Source organism: Diceros bicornis, chromosome 2 (genome assembly GCF_020826845.1).
Source record: "Diceros bicornis minor isolate mBicDic1 chromosome 2, mDicBic1.mat.cur, whole genome shotgun sequence".
NCBI lineage: Eukaryota > Metazoa > Chordata > Mammalia > Perissodactyla > Rhinocerotidae > Diceros > Diceros bicornis.
The window spans coordinates 15,549,400-15,570,555 of NC_080741.1; the positions used below are offsets into that span (position 1 = coordinate 15,549,400).

Below are 21,156 nucleotides of genomic sequence, written 5' to 3' on the forward strand. Positions count from 1 at the left end.
CCCCTTAACATTTTAGTCAGCAAATAATTTGAGGAAGGAAAATGAGTCCTTGTCATCTGAAAACCTTCCTTTAACGTATTATGGTAAGGTCAAGAAGATATCAGCATCAAAATTTGCACAGTGGAGAGCAGCAACTTGGAATACAAAAAGAGGTGATGAAGTACATGTTAAAAACTGTTGCACCACCAACTCTCTTAATAAAAGAAAATAATGGCATAGGGAAAAACACAAGTATCAGTAATTCTGAGTCAAAAGGTGATTTAGAAGCATCAGACTCTGAATGTAAAGCAGTTTTAAGACTACTTGACTGATTTTATTTTACTTTTATTTTCCTTTTTATGTATGCACATGAGTGATAGATGATAAAATTCTATATCTAAATAATTCTAAATATTAAGAAAATTCTAAGCAGTATGATAACTTTGTGTTATAGTTTAATGGGCAGTGTTATTATTATCATTCCATCCCTATGGTGGTATAAAAAATAACAGTTCACCTTATAATCAGTGGCATTTTGAATTCAATGAAAATATTTCCATGACAAACATCAAGAAATGGTGGATAAAATATTCATTTCATTCACTTCATGTTGAGTTTGTCTTGTGTTGAGGGAGGGAGGTATTGATCTTATGAACCTTGAAACTTGAGTTTGACCCAATAAGGGAACATGAGATGAAACTGTGGTGCTGTATCAGGTAGAGAGTTAGACCTAAGAACCCGTCATAAACTCAGGATCCAGGAAGGGCTGACTCTGAAGGAAATCAGGAAAATAATCCACCCACTGGCACAGGAAGACGATAAAGATTTTTTCTCTCTGCTTGGGCTCATGCGGGGAGTCAGGGACATGAAAATTCCAAAGCATGGGCTTAACCTCATGTGCGATTTGAATTTATACTGTCAGCATTTTCTTGGAACTCAGCCTAGAAATTGACATAGAAATTGGTCCTCTAAGATTCTTGAAAAAAGCATATGTAAAACTACTCTGGAGGAAAGTTCCCGTAACACAGGCCACATTTCTCACAGACAAAAGAGGGCCTCATGCTGTAAACTGCATTATTGTTTTCAGTTCTTTACCTCTGCCTATTACAATCCCCTTTGTGACTTTGCACTTCCTCCCATTAGCGGTGGAATATGTTTCTCTACCTCGTTGGTCTTGGGCTTGGCCGTGTAGTGTGCTTTGGCCCATGGGTTATTAATGGACAGAAATCAAGCAAAGGCATGAAACGTGCTTGGCCACCTTGGTTTGCCATGTTGCACTGCTGCTACCACCATGAGGAGACCATCACTTGGGTATCTGCTACCACTTTAGTTTGAACTTCAAAATAAACAGATATATTTATTTTATTTATATCAAGTCTGTAATATTATATCAAGTCTGTTCTATATTGAGCCCAGCCTACAGCTAGAGCCTGAAGCACATCTGCACCCAACCTGCAGCTTGGAGCCAAACCTAGCAAGAGCCCAGCCCAGATCAACGAAACCCTAGATGACCCGCAGATCTGTGAGTATGCTTAACAATAACAATTATTAAGTCTGCTTTGAGCTGAATTCTAAAATGGTTTATTATGAAGCATTACTGTCACAATAGCTAACTGATTATAACCCCATAATAAATGAGCTTACAATTTAACACAATTAAGAACATGAGGAAACAATCTACCATGAATAAGAATAAGCAGAAACAACACAAAATATGATTAGATCACCAAGAATCTGAGATAATCAAATAATCTGAAAAATAATGTAAAATAAGTATGTTTTAAATGATTAAGGATATAAAATAATGACTCATTCTAAAAAAATAGCAAGTTGCTATGAGAAATGTCAGATAAATTTGAAAGAGGACCGAATATAATTTTTAGAAACTCCACAGAATGTAGAACATGAAGTAGACATAGCCAAAGAGAAAATTAGAACTAGAAGGCAGATCTGAGGAAATTATCCAGAATTCGGTACTAAGAGACAAAAAGAGATGGGAAAGGTGAAAGAGGTGAAGATAGTTATAGGATACAACAGGTAGATTCATCACTGTCTAAGAACAATAGTACAATGAAATCGGAAGAGGCAATATTTTAACAAAATGGGAAGATCAAGGATGAAATTTTCCCAGAATTAGGAAAAACATACATCCTCTGATTGAAGAAATACTAAGGATCCCAATCAGGATAAATACAAAGAAATTCACACCTAGATAAATGGAGTGAAATTATGGAACACTATACCTAAAGAGAAAACTGTAAGAGCAACCTAAGAAAGAAGACAAAAGAGGTATAACCATCAGACTGTCATGAGCATTCTGCAATAATGAGAACTTGAATAGAGGAAAATAGTAATATCAAAGAAATAATATTATACCTAGATATATTATTATTCAGTAGTGAGGGCAAATTGAAGAAATATTTTAGAAAAACAAAGATGGAGAGAATCTATCACTCCCAGGCTCCCCCTGAAAGAATGAGTGAAGAATATATATCAGGAAGAAGGAACTTAAACCTAGAAAAAATGTGCATTATGCAAGAAGCAATGATGTTAGAAGGAAATGGTAAGTATTGGGGAAAATATAAACAGCATTGACTAAATAAAACAATAATAATTATACAGACTAATTTGGGGATTTTACCAAAAAAAGATGGAACTAAAATACTAAACAATAATAATAAGGTGGGGAAAATTGAAATTAGTGCATTTTTAGCAGATTTGTATTGCTTAGAGAGAACTAGAAGTTGCATAGTTTTTGTCTTTGTTAATTCACGTATATAGTAAAAGAATAGGAATAGAAGGCAAAACTTTCAAAACAGCAGAAGGAAAAAGGAATTTAAAATTCTCAGTATAGGAAAGTAGAAAAAAGAAACAAAGGAAATTAAGTAAATATAAAGGACAAAATAAGGTTGTAAAAAAATTCAGGTATTTCAAGGAATAACAATAAACTTATACAGATTAGACACACTAGTTAAAGGAGAAAGTGTCAGATTGGATAATTTTTCTTAAGTCCATAAATGCAGTTTCAAAAGACACCCTAAAACATAGTGACAGAAATGTTGACAATATTGGAATGGAAGTAGATATTCCAAGTTAAATGCTGGACAAGTGAAAGCTGATATAATTTTATTAATGTCAGCAAAATAGTCTCTGGCAAAAAAAAAAAACAACAAGGTAAAGGGTCAATAAAAAATAATAAAAGGAATTATTCACTATGAAGATAAAACAGTGCTGAACCTGCATTCAACTCACATAGCCTTAAATATATAAAGCCAATTAACAGAATCAAAAGGAGAAATTAAAAATCTCCACCATTGTAACTCTCTCAGTAATTTATAGATCAACTAGACAAAAAAAGTAAAGATATTGAAGATTTAATATACAAATAAAAACCAGATTTACTTGATATATAGAGTTGCATATCCAACAATTAGAAAATATATCATCTTTTCATACACATGACACATTTATAAAAATTGACTATACATAGGCTACGAAGTAAATATCAGTACATTTCGAATAATCAATATTATAAAGAAGATACACTGACTAAAGTGTAATAAAACAAGAAATCAGTAAAAAGATATAATCAATCCTTAAATACTTTGAAATTTATATAGGAAAGAAAAATAACTAATGGACAAATGAATAAATTATAATAAAATTTTAAAATATTTAGAACTAATAAATAATAAAAATACTACATCTTGAAACTTATGGGATGCAGCTAAAGTAATATTTAGGGAGAGATTTATAGCTTTAAATACATGTATATTTTTATAAAAGAGTTAAAATTAATTAAGAATTTCTGGGCCATGATGGTGGATTGACCATTACACTCTCTCTAAAACCTCACTAAATCCAACCCATGAGGTCAAAGAGGAAAAGACAGCAGAAAGCAGCAATGAAAAGTTACCAGCTGGGGGGCCAGCCCGGTGGCCTTGCCCTTTAAGTTCACGTGTTCCGCTTCAGTGGCCCAGGGTTCACTGGTTGGGATCCTGGGTGCGGACCTACTCACCGCTCATCAAACCATGCTGAGGCAGCGTCCCACACAGAGCTACAACTCTACAACTGTGACACACAACTAGGCACTGGGGCTTTGGGGAGAAAAAAGAAAAAGAGGAAGATTGGCAACAGATGTTAGTGCAGCGTCAGTCTTCCTTAAAAAAAAAGAAAAAAGTTACTAGCTGGAAAGGAGATGTACAAGTAGTAATAACTTAGCTAAGCCAAGAAATTTGAATTATAAATTGTCAATGAGGAAAACAGAGAAGAAACTGCCTTGATGCCCCAGATGCACAGAAAACTCAGGAAGAGGAAGAACAAGGACATCTGGAAATGGAGCTGCAGATGAGGTTAAAACAAAATTGCTTATCAATGTGTTTAAGAAGTAGTTTGAGACTGAGAGAGGTTTTTACCATTGAAAAGAGAGACAAAATGAGCTAACTAGTTTTCAACCAGCACTCTCACAGAGAAAAAACAGAAATGCTAGAATCTCTCTCCCTCTGTCTTATCCATCCATTCATCTATCTATCCATTCATCTATCTATCCATCCATCCATCCATCTATCATCTAGCTAATTGTATAAAGGCATCATGAAGCTAGAAAGGCAGTGAAACAGTGAAGATTTGTGTGGCCAAAATCTCAAATTGAAGGAAAGTCCAGGGAAGTAAGCGTTATTTTTGGCACTGCTTTTTTTCTTTGTGACATTTGCTAATTTGAAAATGGTAGCTGACAGAGTGGAAAGATAAACAGAGGTAAGTAGCTGAGAATCTGAGCAGAGCTTTTTTAGCAGTTTTGTGAAGTCACAAGAGACAACAATTATAGTTTACCAAAGATGAGGGACCCTAATAAATACTCTAGATTTTCTATTGGAACCTGAAGCATTACTCCATAGGAGTAAGAATGATTCAGAAATATCTGAACCCTTATAGGAACAGAACACAAAGGAAAAAAATGCCACAAAATTCTTAAGGAAAATTATTTACAACTTGTATATTATTTACCTTTTCAAACTATAAATCAAATATGAAGTTAGGCTAAAAATACTTTTAGACATTGAAGATCTCAAAATATTTACCTACCTGCACCTTTTCTCAGAAAGTTAATGGAAGATGTGTCCCACCAAAATGAGGCGCATGAAATCAGGAAACAGAAGATTCATACAGGATTGAGGCAAAAGAGAGTCTGGGTGATGATAGAGAGCTCCTAGGAGGACAACAGGCAACCAGGGCAAGCTGTTCAGATTGAGAGATGTTGGAAGACTCTAGGAACTATTACTCAAGAAGATGAAATTAGTATCTGATGTGTCTGAATGTATTGAGAGTAGATTTAGACAATTGGTTGGGAGTATGAATTAGTGATAAGTACATAGACAATCAAGCAATAAAAAGACAACCATAAATTACAGATAAAAAAGTTTTGCGAGAAAAGTTTATCTTGGTTTACTGCAAAATAAATACTTGGTTCATTTATTAAGAAACTGTATGTAATCATAATAATGTAAACACTGACTAATGATTTAACCAAATTACAATAGAACTACATATGGAGGATTGGGTGTGGGGAGCAGGAAAGGGTGTGTATTAAAAAATAATAAATTCTTAATTTTCATAGAGGGAAATAATAGGTAATGTTTAAAATTAAAAAATCAAAAGTAGCAATAGAAGCATATCATTTAGAGAAATGGAGGTGAAAAAACAAAATAAACATCTAAAAGAGCTGAAAGGAGTTGCCTTTAGGGAGGAAGACATGGATATGTTTGCTGTTTTTTTACAATGACCCTGAAAAAATTCCATTTTTTTGACAATGTGCATTTTTATTTGATAAAAATTTGAAAGGAAAGCAGAAGGCCGAGTAGGACTTTACAAAAATTAGCTAAGCATACAACTAAATGAGTTAGAAAATGAACAATTTTATAAAACCACAGAAAGTAGAATGAAGGCAGTAATAAAAATAAAGGCAAAAAAGAATCAAACCAAAAACAAAAAAATAGGCAAGACCAATAAAACTGTAAGCAGATTCTTTAAAAAGTCTAAAGAAACACAAAAAACTGTAGTAATATTGATAAATTAGGAGAGGAGAGAGAAAAAAGCAATTAACTATATTAGGAATAACTATGGATCCAAAACCACAGCAACTTGAACTTCATAGTGTTCTCTTATGGCTTTTAAAACTATGAACTTCATACCAATAAATTTGAAAACTTAAATAAAATGGGTAATCCTAGAAAAATATGACAACAAAACTCACTCAAGAAGAACTAAAAATCATTAAAAAAAACTGAATCTGTGGGGCCGGCCCAGTGTGCAGTAGTTAAGTGCACATGCCCCGCTTCGGCAGCCGGGGCTTCGCAGGTTTGGATCCCAGGCACGCACCAATGCGTCGCTAGTCAGGCCATGCTGTGGGGGCGTCCCATATAAAGTAGAGGAAGATGGGCACGGATGTTAGCTCAGGGCTAGTCTTCCTCACGAAAAAATAAAAAACTGAATCTGTCAAAAGAAACACACACACCTCAAACATGAATATAATTTTAAATATAATATTAGCAAGCCAAATCTAGTATTGTACATAAAAATCGTAAAATGTGCACAAGTAGGAAAGAAATAAAGAATAGTTTAATATTAGAAAATGTACTAATTTAATTCATTATAATAAGATTAAAGGAGGAAAAAACATATGATCATCTCAACAGATGTAGACAAAGCATTCAATGAAATTCAAGTCATTCATGAAATTTTAAAAATTAAAAATCTTTCTGGCAAATTAGGAGAAGGAGGGTATCTTCTTAGCCTATTAAAGCATGTCTACCGTGGTAGGCCAAAAAATGGCCTCTTGAAGATATCAGGTCCTAATTCTAGGAACCTGTAAATGTTATCTTCTTTGAGAAAAGGGTCTTTGCCGATGTGATTAAATTAAGGATCTTATGATGGGGAGATTATCCTGGGTTGTCGAGATGGGCCCTAAATGCCATCTCAAGTGCCCTTATAGGAGAAAATCAGAAGGAGATTACACACAGGAGAAGACACACACACAAACACACAGGAGAAGACAAGCTGAAGATGGAGGCAGAAATCAGAGCGATGTGGCCATAAACCACGTGATGCCTGCAGTCACCGGAAGCTGGAATATTCAAGAAACACGTTCTCCCCAGATCCTTCGGAGGGATTACGTGCCTGCTAACATCTTGATGTTAGCCTAGTGATACTGATTTCAGATTTCTTGCAATTGGAACTGTGGGAGAATAAATTTCTGTTGTTTTAAGCCATCCAGTTTGTGGTAATTTATTACAGTAGCCTCAGGAAACTAATATATCTACCAAAGAAACCTATGGCAAACTTCATGTTTAATGATGAAATGTTAGAAGCATTCCTTTAAGGAGCAAAACAAAGATGCCCTCTTTTTCAATATTCTTCTGGAGACTGACCAAGAAAAGACATAAGGATCAGAAAGAAAGAGAGAATTTATTACTCACAGGAGAAATGATTGTCTACATAGAAAATCCAGGAGCATCTGAAACTACCAGAACCAATAAAGAGGTCAGCAAGGTTGGTGAATTCAAGAACGGGAATATTGTTACACAGTGTCCACTTATACCAGCATCAAAAACTATAGAAAACCCAGAAATAGACCTAATCAATATGCATAGGACCCATAAGGAGAAAGTTATAAACCTTTATTGAGGTGTATAAAAGAAGACCTTAGTAAACGAAAGCATTTACCGTGTTCATGAATGGGATGACCTAATATTGGAAAGATGATACTTCTCCCAAATTAATCGACAATCAAGATCCTCGTAGGATTTTTCACAAACTTATTCTAAAACACATATTTTTATTAAACAAACACACACACATACAGCACTATATGTAGTGCTTACTATGTGTCATGCACTGTTTTAAGTAATTTGAAAATATTAATTCATTTAATCCTTAAAACAATCCTGTGAGGCAAGTACTGTTATTATCTGTGATGGTTAATTTTTTGTGCCAACTTGACAGAGCTAAAGGATGTCCAGATAGCTGGTAAAATATTATTTCTGGTTGTATCTGTGAGGTTATTTCCAGAAGAGATTAGCCTTTGAATCAGTAGACTGAACAAAAAAGATCCATCCTCTTTTATAAATAGGTAATTGAGAGAGGAAGAAACCCAAATAGCTAATAAATATGCTAGTAATAGACATTTAAGTTGTTTCACTTTGTGTTTTTTTTGCTTTTACTAACAATGCTGAAATAAACATTCTTGCACATACGTATTTGCACAATGTGAAAGTACACCTGAAAGTCAAATTCTTAGACATGGTATTGCTGGGTTGAAATTGCCAAACTTCCCTCTAAAAAGCTTTCATTCATTTGCAATCTCATCAATAGATGTGAAAATATCTATTTTGCAACTATACAGTGTATTTTTAAATTTTGATCTGATAGACAAAACATGATGTCTTGGTTTCATTTCAATGCATATTTTCATAATCATTAGTGAGGTTGCACAAGTATTACAAATAAATTTCCTCCTGTTGTTTACTATTTTTTATGTTTAAATTTTTGATGCAAGTAATTTATTTTTGATGTAATACATAAGGCAGTGATGGAGGTTTATTTTGTTCCAAATGGCTAGCCAGTTGCCACAACATTATTTACTTACTAATCCTTCATTCTTCCACTGAATTGTTATGCCACGTTTCATAAATTAAATTCCAATATGGGCTCGGATCTATTTCTGAACTCTCTTTTCCAATGGTCTACTTATCCATGTGCCAGTACCAACTGTTTTCATTACTGTTAAGTTTATCATATATTTTACTATTTGGTAGTAATTCTTCTTTTACAGATTTGTTCTGGCTATTCTCAAATATTAATTTTTCATCTGAAATTTGTCTAAAAGAAAAATCTTTTTTCTTTTTTATTGAGTTTTTATTGAAATTATAGATTAATTTAGAAGGAATTAATATTTTTATAAGATCAAGTCCTTCTAAGCAAGAACACAGTAGATCTTCTCATTTAGTCAGCTCTTCTTTGTCTTTCAACAAAACTTAAAAGTTTTCTTCATATAAAAATAAATAAATGGGACTACATCAAACTAAAAAGCTTCTGCACAGCACAGGAAACCATCAACAAAACTAAAAGACAACCTAACAATTGAGAGAAGACATTTGCAAACCATATATCTGATAAGCAGTTAATCTCCAAAATATACAAAGAACTCATACATCTCAACAACAAAAACACTAACAACCCAATTGAAAAATGGGCAAAAGACCTGAAAAGACATTTCTCCAAAGATCTACAGATGGCCAACAGGCACATGAAAAGATGTTCAACATCATTAACTATCAGAGAAATGCAAATCAAAACTACAATGAGATATCACCTCACGCCCGTCAGAATGGCTATAATTAACAAGGCAGGAAACAACAAGTGTTGGAGAGGATGTGGAGAGAAGAGAACTCGCATACACTGCTTGTGGGAGTGCAAACTGGTACAGTGACTGTGGAAAACAATATGGAGATTCCTCAAAAAATTAAGACTGGAACTACCATATGATCCAGCTATTCCACAGCTGGGTAGTTATTCAAAGAATGTGAAAACACCAATGTGTAAAGATACATGCACCCCTGTGTTCATTGCAGCGTTATTCACAATAGCCAAGACTTGGAAGCAACCTAGGTGCCCATCAAGGGACAAATGGATAAAGAAGATGTGGTATATATACACAATGGAATACTACTCAGCCATAAGAAAGGATGAAATCCAGCCATTTGTGACAACATGGATGGACCTTGAGGGTATTATGCAAACCGAAATAAGTCAGAGGGAGAAAGTCAAATACCGTATGATCTCTCTCATAAGCAGAAGACAAGAACAACAACAAACAATCACATAGAGACAGAGATTGGATTGCTGGTTACCAGAGGGGAAGTGGGGAGGGAGGAGGGTAAAAGGGGTGATTAGGCACATGTGTGTGGTGATGGATGGTAATTAGTCTTTGGGTGGAGAACATGATGTAATCTATACAGAAATCAAAATATAATGATGTACATCTGAAATTTATATAATGTTATAAACCCATAAAAAAAGAAATATCACACAAAAAAGTATCAGGCTGTCACTTCTGTCAAAAAAAAAAGTTTTCTTCATATAAGTATGGCATATTTCCCAAAGTTTTTATTTAGTAATTAATATTTCTTGTTGCTATTTTAAATAACATATTTTTCATCAATGTTTAGAGCTTGCTTGTCCACTGAAAAGCTATTTTTTGTCTTTAATATGTAACTAGACACTTTACTGAATTCTCTCTTTTCTTTAAAATATTTTTCAGTTGATCCTCTTGAATTTTCCAGGTTAAAAAGCATATCGTATGCTAAAAATAATTATTTTGCCTCCTTTTTTCTAAATCTTATACCACTCATCCCTTCTCTTGCTGAATTGCATTAGCCTGAATTTCCAGAGCAATGCTAAATAAAAGTCTTGAGAGGCATCCTTTTCTTGTTTCCTACTCTAATGGAAATGCTTCCAGTGAAATTAACCATAACACTATATATATAAAATGAACCATACTGTTGTGTATATAAAATTATAATAAGAAAGTTTCTATTAATTTTATTATAGTAAGACATTTCAAATCAGGAACATATGTTTTGTTTAAAAAATATTTTGGTCATCTCAAATGTTCTCCTTTTGTCTACTACTATAGATAAATCTTTTAAAATGTTTCCTAGTAGCAAAATTTCTCATGTTGTGGTACATTCTACTTTTATTTTGCTGCTGAATTATATTTGCAAGTAGGCAAATAATATTTTATTTATTATTTTTACAGTGATATTCTGAGTAAACTGATATGTAGTTTTCTATTTTTGTGCCATCTTGGTCAAGTTCTATTGTCAAAAATATTCACATTTTACAGACAGAATTTGAAAGAGTTATTTCTCTCTTTATGGCTTAGGACAGTTTGCATAGTATTGGAATTTTGTCTTGATTATTTGATTGCATTCACCTCTGAAACCATTTCAGTTATACACTTTCTTTGAGGTAGATTTTGGAAAAGTATATTTTCATAGAAAAGCCATCATTTCATTCAGGTGTCTCATTTATTTGCATAGTGTCAGAGAAAGCACATGCTATATGTTGTTGGGTTCCTTCATTATTTGAAGTTACTTCCTCATACTCATTTGTAATTTTGTGCTGGCTCCTGTTCACCTGACTACATTGCCTAGCTTCATCTATTTAATAGCTCTTTTTAAAAGACTGGCTTTTAGGTATCATTTAATTAGGGTAAAAGCTAAGCAAATATAACAAAAAGACCCCAAAATTCAATGGCCTAAACCAGATAGAAGTGGAGTTCTCTTTCACACAGCAGTCCAGCTGGTCCAGAGTGGTCCCCTACTCTGACTTCCACCACCACGAAGTCATCCAAGAACCCAGTTTCTCCCCTTGCAGTTCCGCGTACCCCGAGGCAACTTTCTCCACCTATATGGCCAAAGCGGGACCACTGCCAAGTCTGCATTCCAGAATGGGGAAGGGAGAAGGGAGGAAACCCAATACAAGACATTTCCTTTAAAATAAGTGACACGGAAGAGGCACCCATCATTTCTGTTCACATCCATTAGGGAGAGCTTAAGCATGTGTCCCACAGAAGTACAGGAGAGAGTGCAGATTGTGGTTTTCACAGGGCCCACATGAACCCAGCTCAACTCTGCTGCTAGGAAAGAAGGAGAAATTAGATTTGGGAGAGACTTGAAGTCTAAAACAGACATGTGTCTTTATTTCTATTATTGTTTCTGTTTTGTTTTTAATTAATCACATCAGTCTGCCTTGCTTAATTTTTGCTGTTATTGTTGCTACCCTTTTGCTAACTTCTGGAGTTGAATGCTGCGTATAGCATTAGGATTGTTTAAAATGTGCTCTTTGTGGGCTTATGGTAGAATTGCCTCTCTCCATAGCCATACAAGTTAAGTATGGAAATGTGATTTGCTTTGCACAATGAAATGTAAGTAGAAGTGCTGTGCCTCGTCTTTTGGGATGCAGGAGTTTAAGGGCCAGTGCACGCTTCTTCGTGTCATCCCTTTCCAACGGTGATCATGCCCTCACCAGGTGCACCGGGTACCCTGCTGGAACCTTCATGCCTTCAGCAGCCCAGAAGCTCCCTGAACCCTGTAGTTTTGAGATTTTTATGGAGGCTTCATCACGTAAGCATAATCGATCATAAACTCAATCTCCAGCCCCTTTCCCCTTCCAGATGATAGGAGCAGAGCTGAAAATTCCAAACTTCTAATCATGGCTTTGTTTTTCTGGTGACCAGCCCCCATCCTGAAGTTCTTCAGGAGGCCACCAAGAGTCACCTCATTAGAACAAAAGATACTCCTATCACCCAGGAAATTCCAAGGGATTTAGGAACTCTGTGTCAGGAACTGGGGGCAGAGACCAATATATATATTTACTATTATTTCACAGTCATATTTTTAGAATGAGGTCTCTATTCTTAAGGTGTGAACTGCCTTGAGTTTCAGTGGAAATCCCAAGATACTTAACCTGACGGGAGTTCTACCGACTCTGTCTCCCCAGTGCCCAGTGGCTGCTGAACCCTCTGTTCAGTTCTCTTGGTCATCCAGCTGTCACTTTTTGCTGAGCTCCTTGCTGGCTTGCCCTGTGGAGGTGCATTTCAAGAGTTGTGCAAAAGTGTGAGGAGAGTTTGTATAAAGATTTGGGTTCAGTCTTCTGTGGCTCCCACTTTTCTGGGATTTCCCACCCGAATTTTCAGTCATTCTGGATCACAGTTCTGATTCCTCAGCTTAGTAGACTCCTTTTTGCTGTGTTCATGAGCTCTGTCCCTGATCCCTTCACCGTGTGAACTGGGGAGTTGTCACTGGGGGGAGGGCACTGAATAAATGTAGATCTCAGCCAGTTCAGTTTCCTTCTTTCAGGGTCATATTTCCTTCAGTTTGTATCTACTTTTTGTTACTTTCCAGTATCTTCAAATAGTGTTTTAAATATTTGTTAAAATTTTTTTCAGGAGTTTATCATTTTTATCAGCAGAAGGCTTCAGTTCTGCTTAAGTTAAGCAGAGAGTTCATAACTGCTTTCGATGTACCTTTTTATTCAAAAGGCTTTTGTTTTGCTCATATCTTATTTTTCCTATTAGATGACTTTTTCCTACTTATGTTTATTGATGTAATAGATACATTTGGTCTTGTTTCTTTTGTCTAACTTTACATTATGTTTTCTGCTTTTAATAATCTCTCTGTTTGGTTTTTCTTGTAGCTGTTCTGTGGCATTTGTGTGGCAGTGTCTCTATTTACTTTGCTTTAATGTATGTGCACAGAGAATGCAGCTTTATGTATTGCCCATAGCTGATTTCATTGTGTCTTCAGATCCCCATTCCCAATGATAACGAGTCAAACTTTGCTTTATCAATTAGATATAATTCGGTCTCTTTCAGGTAATTAATCAGATGACTCTAGATTTAAGCTCAGTCACTTGGGAAATTCTTCTGCCTCCTTCTACTCCTCCCTTCTTCCCAGAGGTGATCTAGGTCCTTGGCTATGTGATGAGGGAGGGGCAGGGAGAGTGCCTCTTACTCTTCTGCCATCCTTTGGTCCTCAATGCATCATGTTGCCCAAGTGCTCCTGGGTAGTGTTCCCTGTGGTCTGTTCTGCTGGCACAGTAAAGGACCAGCGCTGCCCGTTTGTTTACTTGGCCCTCAGGTCAGCTCTAGCTCTGCTGATCCTCTGAGAAACAGCCGAGATTCCTGACCGGTCACTGGCTTGGGTTGTGTCATTCTAGCTCATATTTGGTGACATCATTATTCATCCTGGTGGGCTCAGTAGTCAACACATTTAGTTATTCTCTGAACTCTTCCACTGCCACGCACCAGGGCAGGGAACTTCAGGATCATCTACCTGACACTTGCAGGCATGGCTGTAGGGCTGGAGGGAGTAAGTGCATTGTCTTAAGCCTGTCTACCAGCATCTCTCTGAATGGTTCTAGTCTATTGCTCAGCACGATGTGTGTTGTAGCCCTATGCATAGTATGGTGATTCTCGGAGAAGACCGTAGTCTTTCCAGCCATGTCAAAAAAACCAAATATTTCATTCTCTTAGAGGGTGGCATCACATACCTCTCTAGATCTTTTAATGAACTCTTATTTTTGGGAAACCATAGCTTTCGTCATTGTTGTTTTGTTTTCCTGTTTGTATTTTACATTCGTGAAAAAACATCTGTATCTGATTTTCATTTGCTTCTGGTATAATTTTTTGGTGAATATTACATTTTTATGTTTTTTGTATGGAGACATTTTGAATTCGGGACCTGATATTTACTGAAGAAAAGTGTGAAGGAGGGTCAGGAGAGTGAGCTGGGGCAGTGGCAATGTGGATTTCATCCTGTTGTCTGGGGATAGGTCTTCCTGGTTCAAGTGAAATTCTGACCTGGAAGAGCCTCATGAGTGATGAGTGACAGCAGTGGTTCTCACATTTGAGTCACATCAGAACTCTGGTGGGCTTATTAAAGCACAGACCATTAAGGTTTCACCCTTCTGATTCGGTAGGTCTGTGGTGGGACTCAAGGATTTTCATTTCTAACAAGTTCCCAGGGGATGCTGGTGATGCTGGTCCAGGGATCATAGCTGGAGAATCACTGACCTAAAATTTCTCTTCAGCTGACCAAGATCAGCCACCACAATCTCAGCATCACCGGCTATCTTGCAGCATACTCCCCGCAGATGCGGTGTGTTTGTGTTTCCTCCTTCAGTTCTTGCTGCCCCTCACCCCATGCATCAGACAGGGTCCAACGATGCCACTGCAGACTGCCTGCACACCGGAGCTTGTTTTTCCAAGGAAGGAAGTGGATTTTGGTTCTGTGGGAGGGACCACATCTTTTAAGGAGCCTTGAGTACTGCCTGGGTTCTGCAGAAGTATGTGTTTATTTTCCTTTACCTGGGTACAATTTTTAAGACATTTGGCAGCCACGTTTTATGTCTTTGCTTCAGAATTGTGTCTCTTTCCAAGTTTCATCTAATTTAGAAGGTTTTACTTTTTTTTTTTTATCCCCGGTGTTATTTCAACTGACTTCATACAGAAGAGTGAGCCAGAAATACCTTTCCTAACAGAATGAAGTCCTGAATATCTCATTCCCAAGGCCTATTTTAATTCCAAATATATATTAGGGTTAAATATTTCACATGTGGCTCTCCTGATGTTTCAGTCAGGGTAGATTAGGGTATACACAGTAACAAACATCCCCCCAAATCTCAGTGACTTCAAACAACAGGGAGTTTTTCTCCTTTACCCATCCACTGTAGATTGGCAGGGACCCAGGCTTATGGAGCAGCCACGTCCTAAGTATTGCTGTTCACCGTGCCAGATGGCAAAGCAGAAGCACACACTGATTCTTAAGTTTCTCTTACATCTCGCTTAGCAAAGCACATCCCATGGCCACGGCTAACTTCAAGTGGCTAAGGAAATACAATCCTATAATATTCCCCAAAGGAACAGCCCTAATAATTTCCACATGCAGAGTTTCCTAAGGTAGATCTTGGGTCCACAGCCTGGGTTTACCTAAGGATCTGGCCTCATGTCTGTTTCCATTCTGGAGTTTCTTTATCCCATCACGACTTGCTTCCAGGTTCTCAAGAAGTCCCACACAATTCCACAGTTCTGTTCTATCCCACCTCGCACCCAAGCCCACCGTGACAGGCTGCACATCCATATCTCCAGGTCTCATTTTTATCTCAGACAAAACCCTTTTTGTTAGAACTGAATCCAAGTGTTTGTCACATGGTAAGCAGGAAAGATTTAGAAGCTTTAAAACAGTTCTTTTGGATCTTCTGAGTTTTGCTGCTTCTTGGACAAGTTTAAGAGCATGTCTTATGTGATGGTCTTGCTCTTGCTGGGATAGTTCTAGAAAACATGAATTTACATCAAAGTAAAAAATATTCTGGATTTAGAATTCTTGAAAATGACCCTATGGTGGGGGATGTGAGAGGGATGGTAAAGTGTATCCCAAGTGTGAGGTCTTGTCTGAAGGAGACCATCTAAGGGACCAGGTCATCAAGAAACGATTTATCGTGTGCATGGATAGATCTGCCAGTCTAGACCATAACGAGGAGATGTTTCAGTCAGTTAAGGTCAGTCCCAGATTCCTTATCCTCCACTATTCAAATTATATTTTCACCCTGTTTTTACTTTCCATTCACATTTAACTTTGCTACATGTAGGCTCTTGTGTTGCAAATACTCAGTAAACTTAAATATGATGCCTATAAATCCCATTTCATATTCTGCACAAAACCCCTAATCAAATGCTGGCTTCCCCTTACAGTCAGAATAAGTCCACTGTAGAGGGTCTGTGTGGTTGACTTTATAAAGGAATGAAAATCAGGCCAATAAAGCTGTCTACATGTCTCTTAACTTGAGGCCAGTTCAGGAGCATAAATTAATCTTGACCTTGGGTGAAGCAGTATTTCAGCCGAGACCAAAGGAGCTGCTTGTCAGTGTATTTGTGTATCTAAGCCTTCCTGGCTATTAAAAAAGTCAGTCCTTGGCACTATTGGGAAAAAAGCAGCTTGCAGACCCAGGAAGCTGACTGGAGAGTGTGGATCCTCAGGACCCTGGAAATCCTTACGGCAGCAGCAAAGTCACTGTGTCTTTGACATATTCACCTGATCTGCGGGGGCTTGTTTGGAGGCACCTCTGGGCCTTTACCAGTCGCTGTGGACAGGAATCACAGTGATCAGTCTGACCCATACTACTATCAGAACAATTCTCTGAGCCATGCTACTAATGATGGAGATACTGTCTCAGGCTTCTGTTATCAATGGACAATAAATTCAGAGTTTGTATAAACACCCAGCTTTGAGAATATTGGCTGCTTAAATTGCAATATTTTCTAATAGAAAAGACAAAGAAAGCCTTCAATGAAGGAAAAATGTCCAGTTCTAGGATTTCAAGAGACAGTAGTGTGTGGTGGCCATAAGCATAGGCTCTGGAACCAGTCTGCCTGGATTCAAACCACAGCTGTGCTCTAGAACCTTGGGAAATTCACTTAACTCTCTGTGCCTCAGTTTTCTCATCTGTAAAATGAGTGCAATCATCCTACTTATCTCATAATATTGTTGTGATAATTAAATGAGTTAATACATAGAAAACACTTAAAATAATGCCTGACACAGTGTTTAATGCATGTTAGCCATTATTATTATGATGCTTGCTACTATTATTTACCACATGTAAGACAAGAAGCAGACTAAGAATACAGTTTGCTGTCCTGCTGGGCACTACCAATCGTTTATCTTATTTAATCCTCTCCACAATACCGTGACGTAAGTATTGCTCACATGCTCCTTTATCCTAGCTTGTTTCAGTCACTTATTCAGTACATATTTATTAGGTGTCTATTATACGCCAGGCACTGTTCTGGGTGCTGAGGATAGAGCAGTAAGGAAAATAGGAAGAAAATGGGCTCTGTCTTCAGAGAGCTTACACTCCAGGAGAGGGACACAGAGACCAACTGAGAAATGAACGGGTAAAGTGCAGGGCATCAGATCATAACAAGTGCCATGAAGAATAACTGCACAGGGGAGGTAAAGCAGAAGAGCTAAGGGCCAGGGTGTTGTAATTTCGAGTAGAATGGTGAGTGAGGACCTCACTGGAAGGTGAGGTTAGAGCAGAGACGTGAAGGATTCGAGGGCATGAGGCATGAATCCATCAGTGGTACTGGCATCCCAGCCAGACAGAATGTAGAAACCAGAGCAACAGTGGGCTTGGAGTATTCGAGAAAAACACCAAAGTCAGTGTTGCTGGCGTGAAGTGAATGCAGTAAATGTGTATGTGATGGGGCAGGAGGAATGACAGATTTTCTATGGCCTTGCAAGATTTTTTAAAGACTTTGGCTTTTGTTCTGAGTGGCTAGAAAACCATTGACTTTTTTAAGGGACTAGATTTGTTTTGGTAAAGATTCAAATATATTGTGCAAAAGGGTTTGTTTATAAGTTATGAAACTGTCATTTCATATATTTTATCTCTGTGTTTTCTTTTATTATTGCTTTAGGCAGGAGGGTAGGTCTGGAGCCTATGGCTCCCTCTCGGTTGGAAGCAGATGTTTGCCATTATGGTTCTGCCTTTTCTAACATTCCATGTAAATGAAATCATGTATCTGGTAGTCTTTTGTGTTTTGCTGCTTTCATTTGGCATAATGCTTTTGAGATTCATCCACGTCGTTGTGTGTATCAGTAGTTCGTTCCTTGTTATTGCCAAGTAGAATTCCATTGGATGGATGCACCACAGTTGTTTTTTTTAATTAATTCTGAGTAACCAATATTTTAAAAGCTTTACTGAGATATAGTTGACATTAAATAAACTGCGTATGATTAAAGTTACAAATTTAATGTTTTGACATACATACGTACCTGTGAAATCATCGCCACAATCAGGATAATAAACATATCTATCACCCCTAAAAATTTCCTCATAATAAAGCATGATCTCTCCCTCCCACCCCTCTCCACCTCCATCCTCAGATAACCATTGATTTGCTTTCTGCATTTTCCAGAATTGTATATAATGCAGTCATACAGTGTGATTGTCTTTTTTTCTGGCTTCTTTCACTCAGCATGAAAGCATATGTCCATTCAAAGACTTGTACATGAATTTTCATAGCTGCCATGTCTGCAATAGCCAAAAACTAGACACAACTCAAATGTCCATCAATGGGTGAATGGATAAACAAATTGTGGTATGTCCATATAATGGAATCACTCAGCAATAAAAAGGAATGAACTCTTAAAACACCAAAAACATGAATGAATCTCAAAACAGTTATGCTGAGTGAAAGAAGCCAGACCAAAAACAGCATATACTTTATGATTCTATTTATATAGTATTGCAAACTATAGAAAATGCAAACTATATTACAGAAAGCAGTATAACAGTTGTCTGGGGATGGGGGGGAGAGATCACAAAAGGACATGAGGAATCTTTCAGAAGTGATAGATATGTTCACTATCTTCCTTGTGGTGATGGTTTCATGGGTGTAGACGTATGTTAAAACTTACTAAATTGTACATTTTAAATATGCATGTTTTATTGTATGTCAATTATATCTCAATAAATCTGTTTAAACAAAACAAAAAACCAACTAGGGAGCATTTACTCAATAAAATCGATTGAATGAAGAGAGCTACTAAAATATTTCAAAACAGTGTTCAGAATTTTATATGCACACATGCAGTATATGACCCATGATAGCAAGGGGCCAGGGTGAGGAGTGGAATTATCTGTAAAAGGGTATGAGGGAAGTTTGGGATGATGGAAATGTTCCATATCATGATTGTGGTAATGGTTACATGACTATACACATCTGTCAAAACTCACCAAACTATACACTTAAAACGAGTGAATTTCTTTGTATGTAAATTATACCCCCAAAAAAGTCTGATTAAAAAGCAATCAGGTCACTCAATAATAGTACCAGGCACTAACCTAGGTTCTGGGGACACAGTCAACATACGTCCAGGGGTATACATTCAGTGGAGGAGACAGATGATGAACATGTAAACAAAGAAGATCTGGTAATTTCAACGGGAGATAGATAAAGCTGACGTGTGTATGTGTATGTGTGTGTGTAGAAGTCTACTTCAGCCTCAGAGTTCAGGGAAGGCTTCACTGAGGAGGAGATATTGGAGCTGACACCCGAGTGACATGAAGGAACAACATATTAAGAACATAGGACAGAGCCTTCCAGACAGAAGAAGCAGCTAGAGAAAAGGTCTCAGGTGGAAGCTACTCGTCACATTCAATGAACAGGAGGATGGCCATTGGGGTTGGAGCAAGTGAGTGAGGGGGAGAGTTGGCAGTGCTGCAATCATGCAGGGTCTTGAGGCCCATGCAAGGAAGGCTAGATGGTCCTACGGTCCTTTCCTCTTCCGAGATTCTACTGTATTCATTTTGTCACTGTAATTATATCACAAAATGTTTGAGGTCAGTGACCATTGTTTTTGTTTTTTTCTAGGTCCCAGATGAGTTCATGTTGGATGCTTGGTTTAGTGGTTGTTAATTAATTTATTTGCTCATCGTGTGAATTATACCTTAAATACACTGTGTTTATTCTCCTTGAAAACTATTCTGTATTCTTTCTTAATTCAGACTCATTATTCCTCTCCATCACAATAAGAGATCTTTTGGCTTTAAAGATTCGATGTTCCCTGCATTACTGCTCCCCTTGAATTCTGGAAGTTTTGCTTTTCGCCATCTGACAGGCAGAATAATGTTTAGAAAGGAAAGCTGAGAGTTGCTGGGAAAGATCCCCTTGGATAACCAGATCTCTAGAAAATATATCATCCGTCTCATTGAAATTCACCAGACATATATTGGGTGCCCACTGTGTGTCAGGCCCTGTGCTAAGCCCTGGTGGCATCATGCTGTTGGGTTATAAGCACAGGCTCTAGAGTCAGACTGTTGGGGTTCAGATCCTGGCTCTACCAATTGTAAGCTGCAGAATTTGGGAGAAGTTAACTACCCCAGCCTTATCTTTCATTTCCTTTTCTGTAAAATGGGGATAATAATAAAACCTGCCTTGTAAGTGGTAGTGACGGTCAGAAAAGATTGTATATGTAAAGCTCTTGGAGCAATGCCTAAAACTATTTTTGCATAAGCACTCAAAAATTTGGCTATGGGTGTAAGCATTTGAGATACTTGTGTTGAACTTAAAGATCCTAGATAATGGCAGCAGCCCTCCAAAACGCAAGGGCCTGGGGCCCAGGGGCAGGGGGCGGGCAGGCTTTGCAGAATGTCAGCATGAGCTACAGCTGCACGGAAACAACTCTGCAAGGTGGGACATCTCGGAGCAGTATTGACCTCGGCCCTCATTACTTGCCCATCTTTTTATTCGACATTCGATTAAAATCATGGCAGGAAAGAGCTGGAGGTTAGGTTTGTGTCAGTCCTTACTCCTCTAGCATCACATTATACTAGCACCCTGGGACTGGGGCAATAGAAAGACAATTTTTATAAGACCAGTAAATAACCTTCAAGCAGATAAAGAAATATTACATAAGGAATGGTGTATCATTAATTATTCTCCATCTCTACAGGGACAGACAGTGGAAGTAGGTTTGGCGTTGCACAGGAGAGAGAGAAGTTAGCTAATGGGAAGAACTTCCTGACAAGGGGGTTATTAAATGCTGTAAAGTG

General features: G+C 37.4%; 1 long non-coding RNA gene across 1 annotated transcript in view; it reads left to right on the top strand.

The window, feature by feature from the left end:
- The window catches only part of LOC131412659 (uncharacterized), a 120,060-nt gene extending 99,945 nt beyond the window's left edge, over positions 1 to 20,115 (top strand). The window contains exons 3-4 of the long non-coding RNA XR_009221822.1: positions 1,396 to 1,501; positions 19,976 to 20,115. This is a non-coding gene — a long non-coding RNA (uncharacterized LOC131412659). The remainder of the gene's footprint in view (positions 1 to 1,395; positions 1,502 to 19,975) is intronic.
- The last annotated feature ends 1,041 nt before the right edge of the window (positions 20,116 to 21,156 follow it).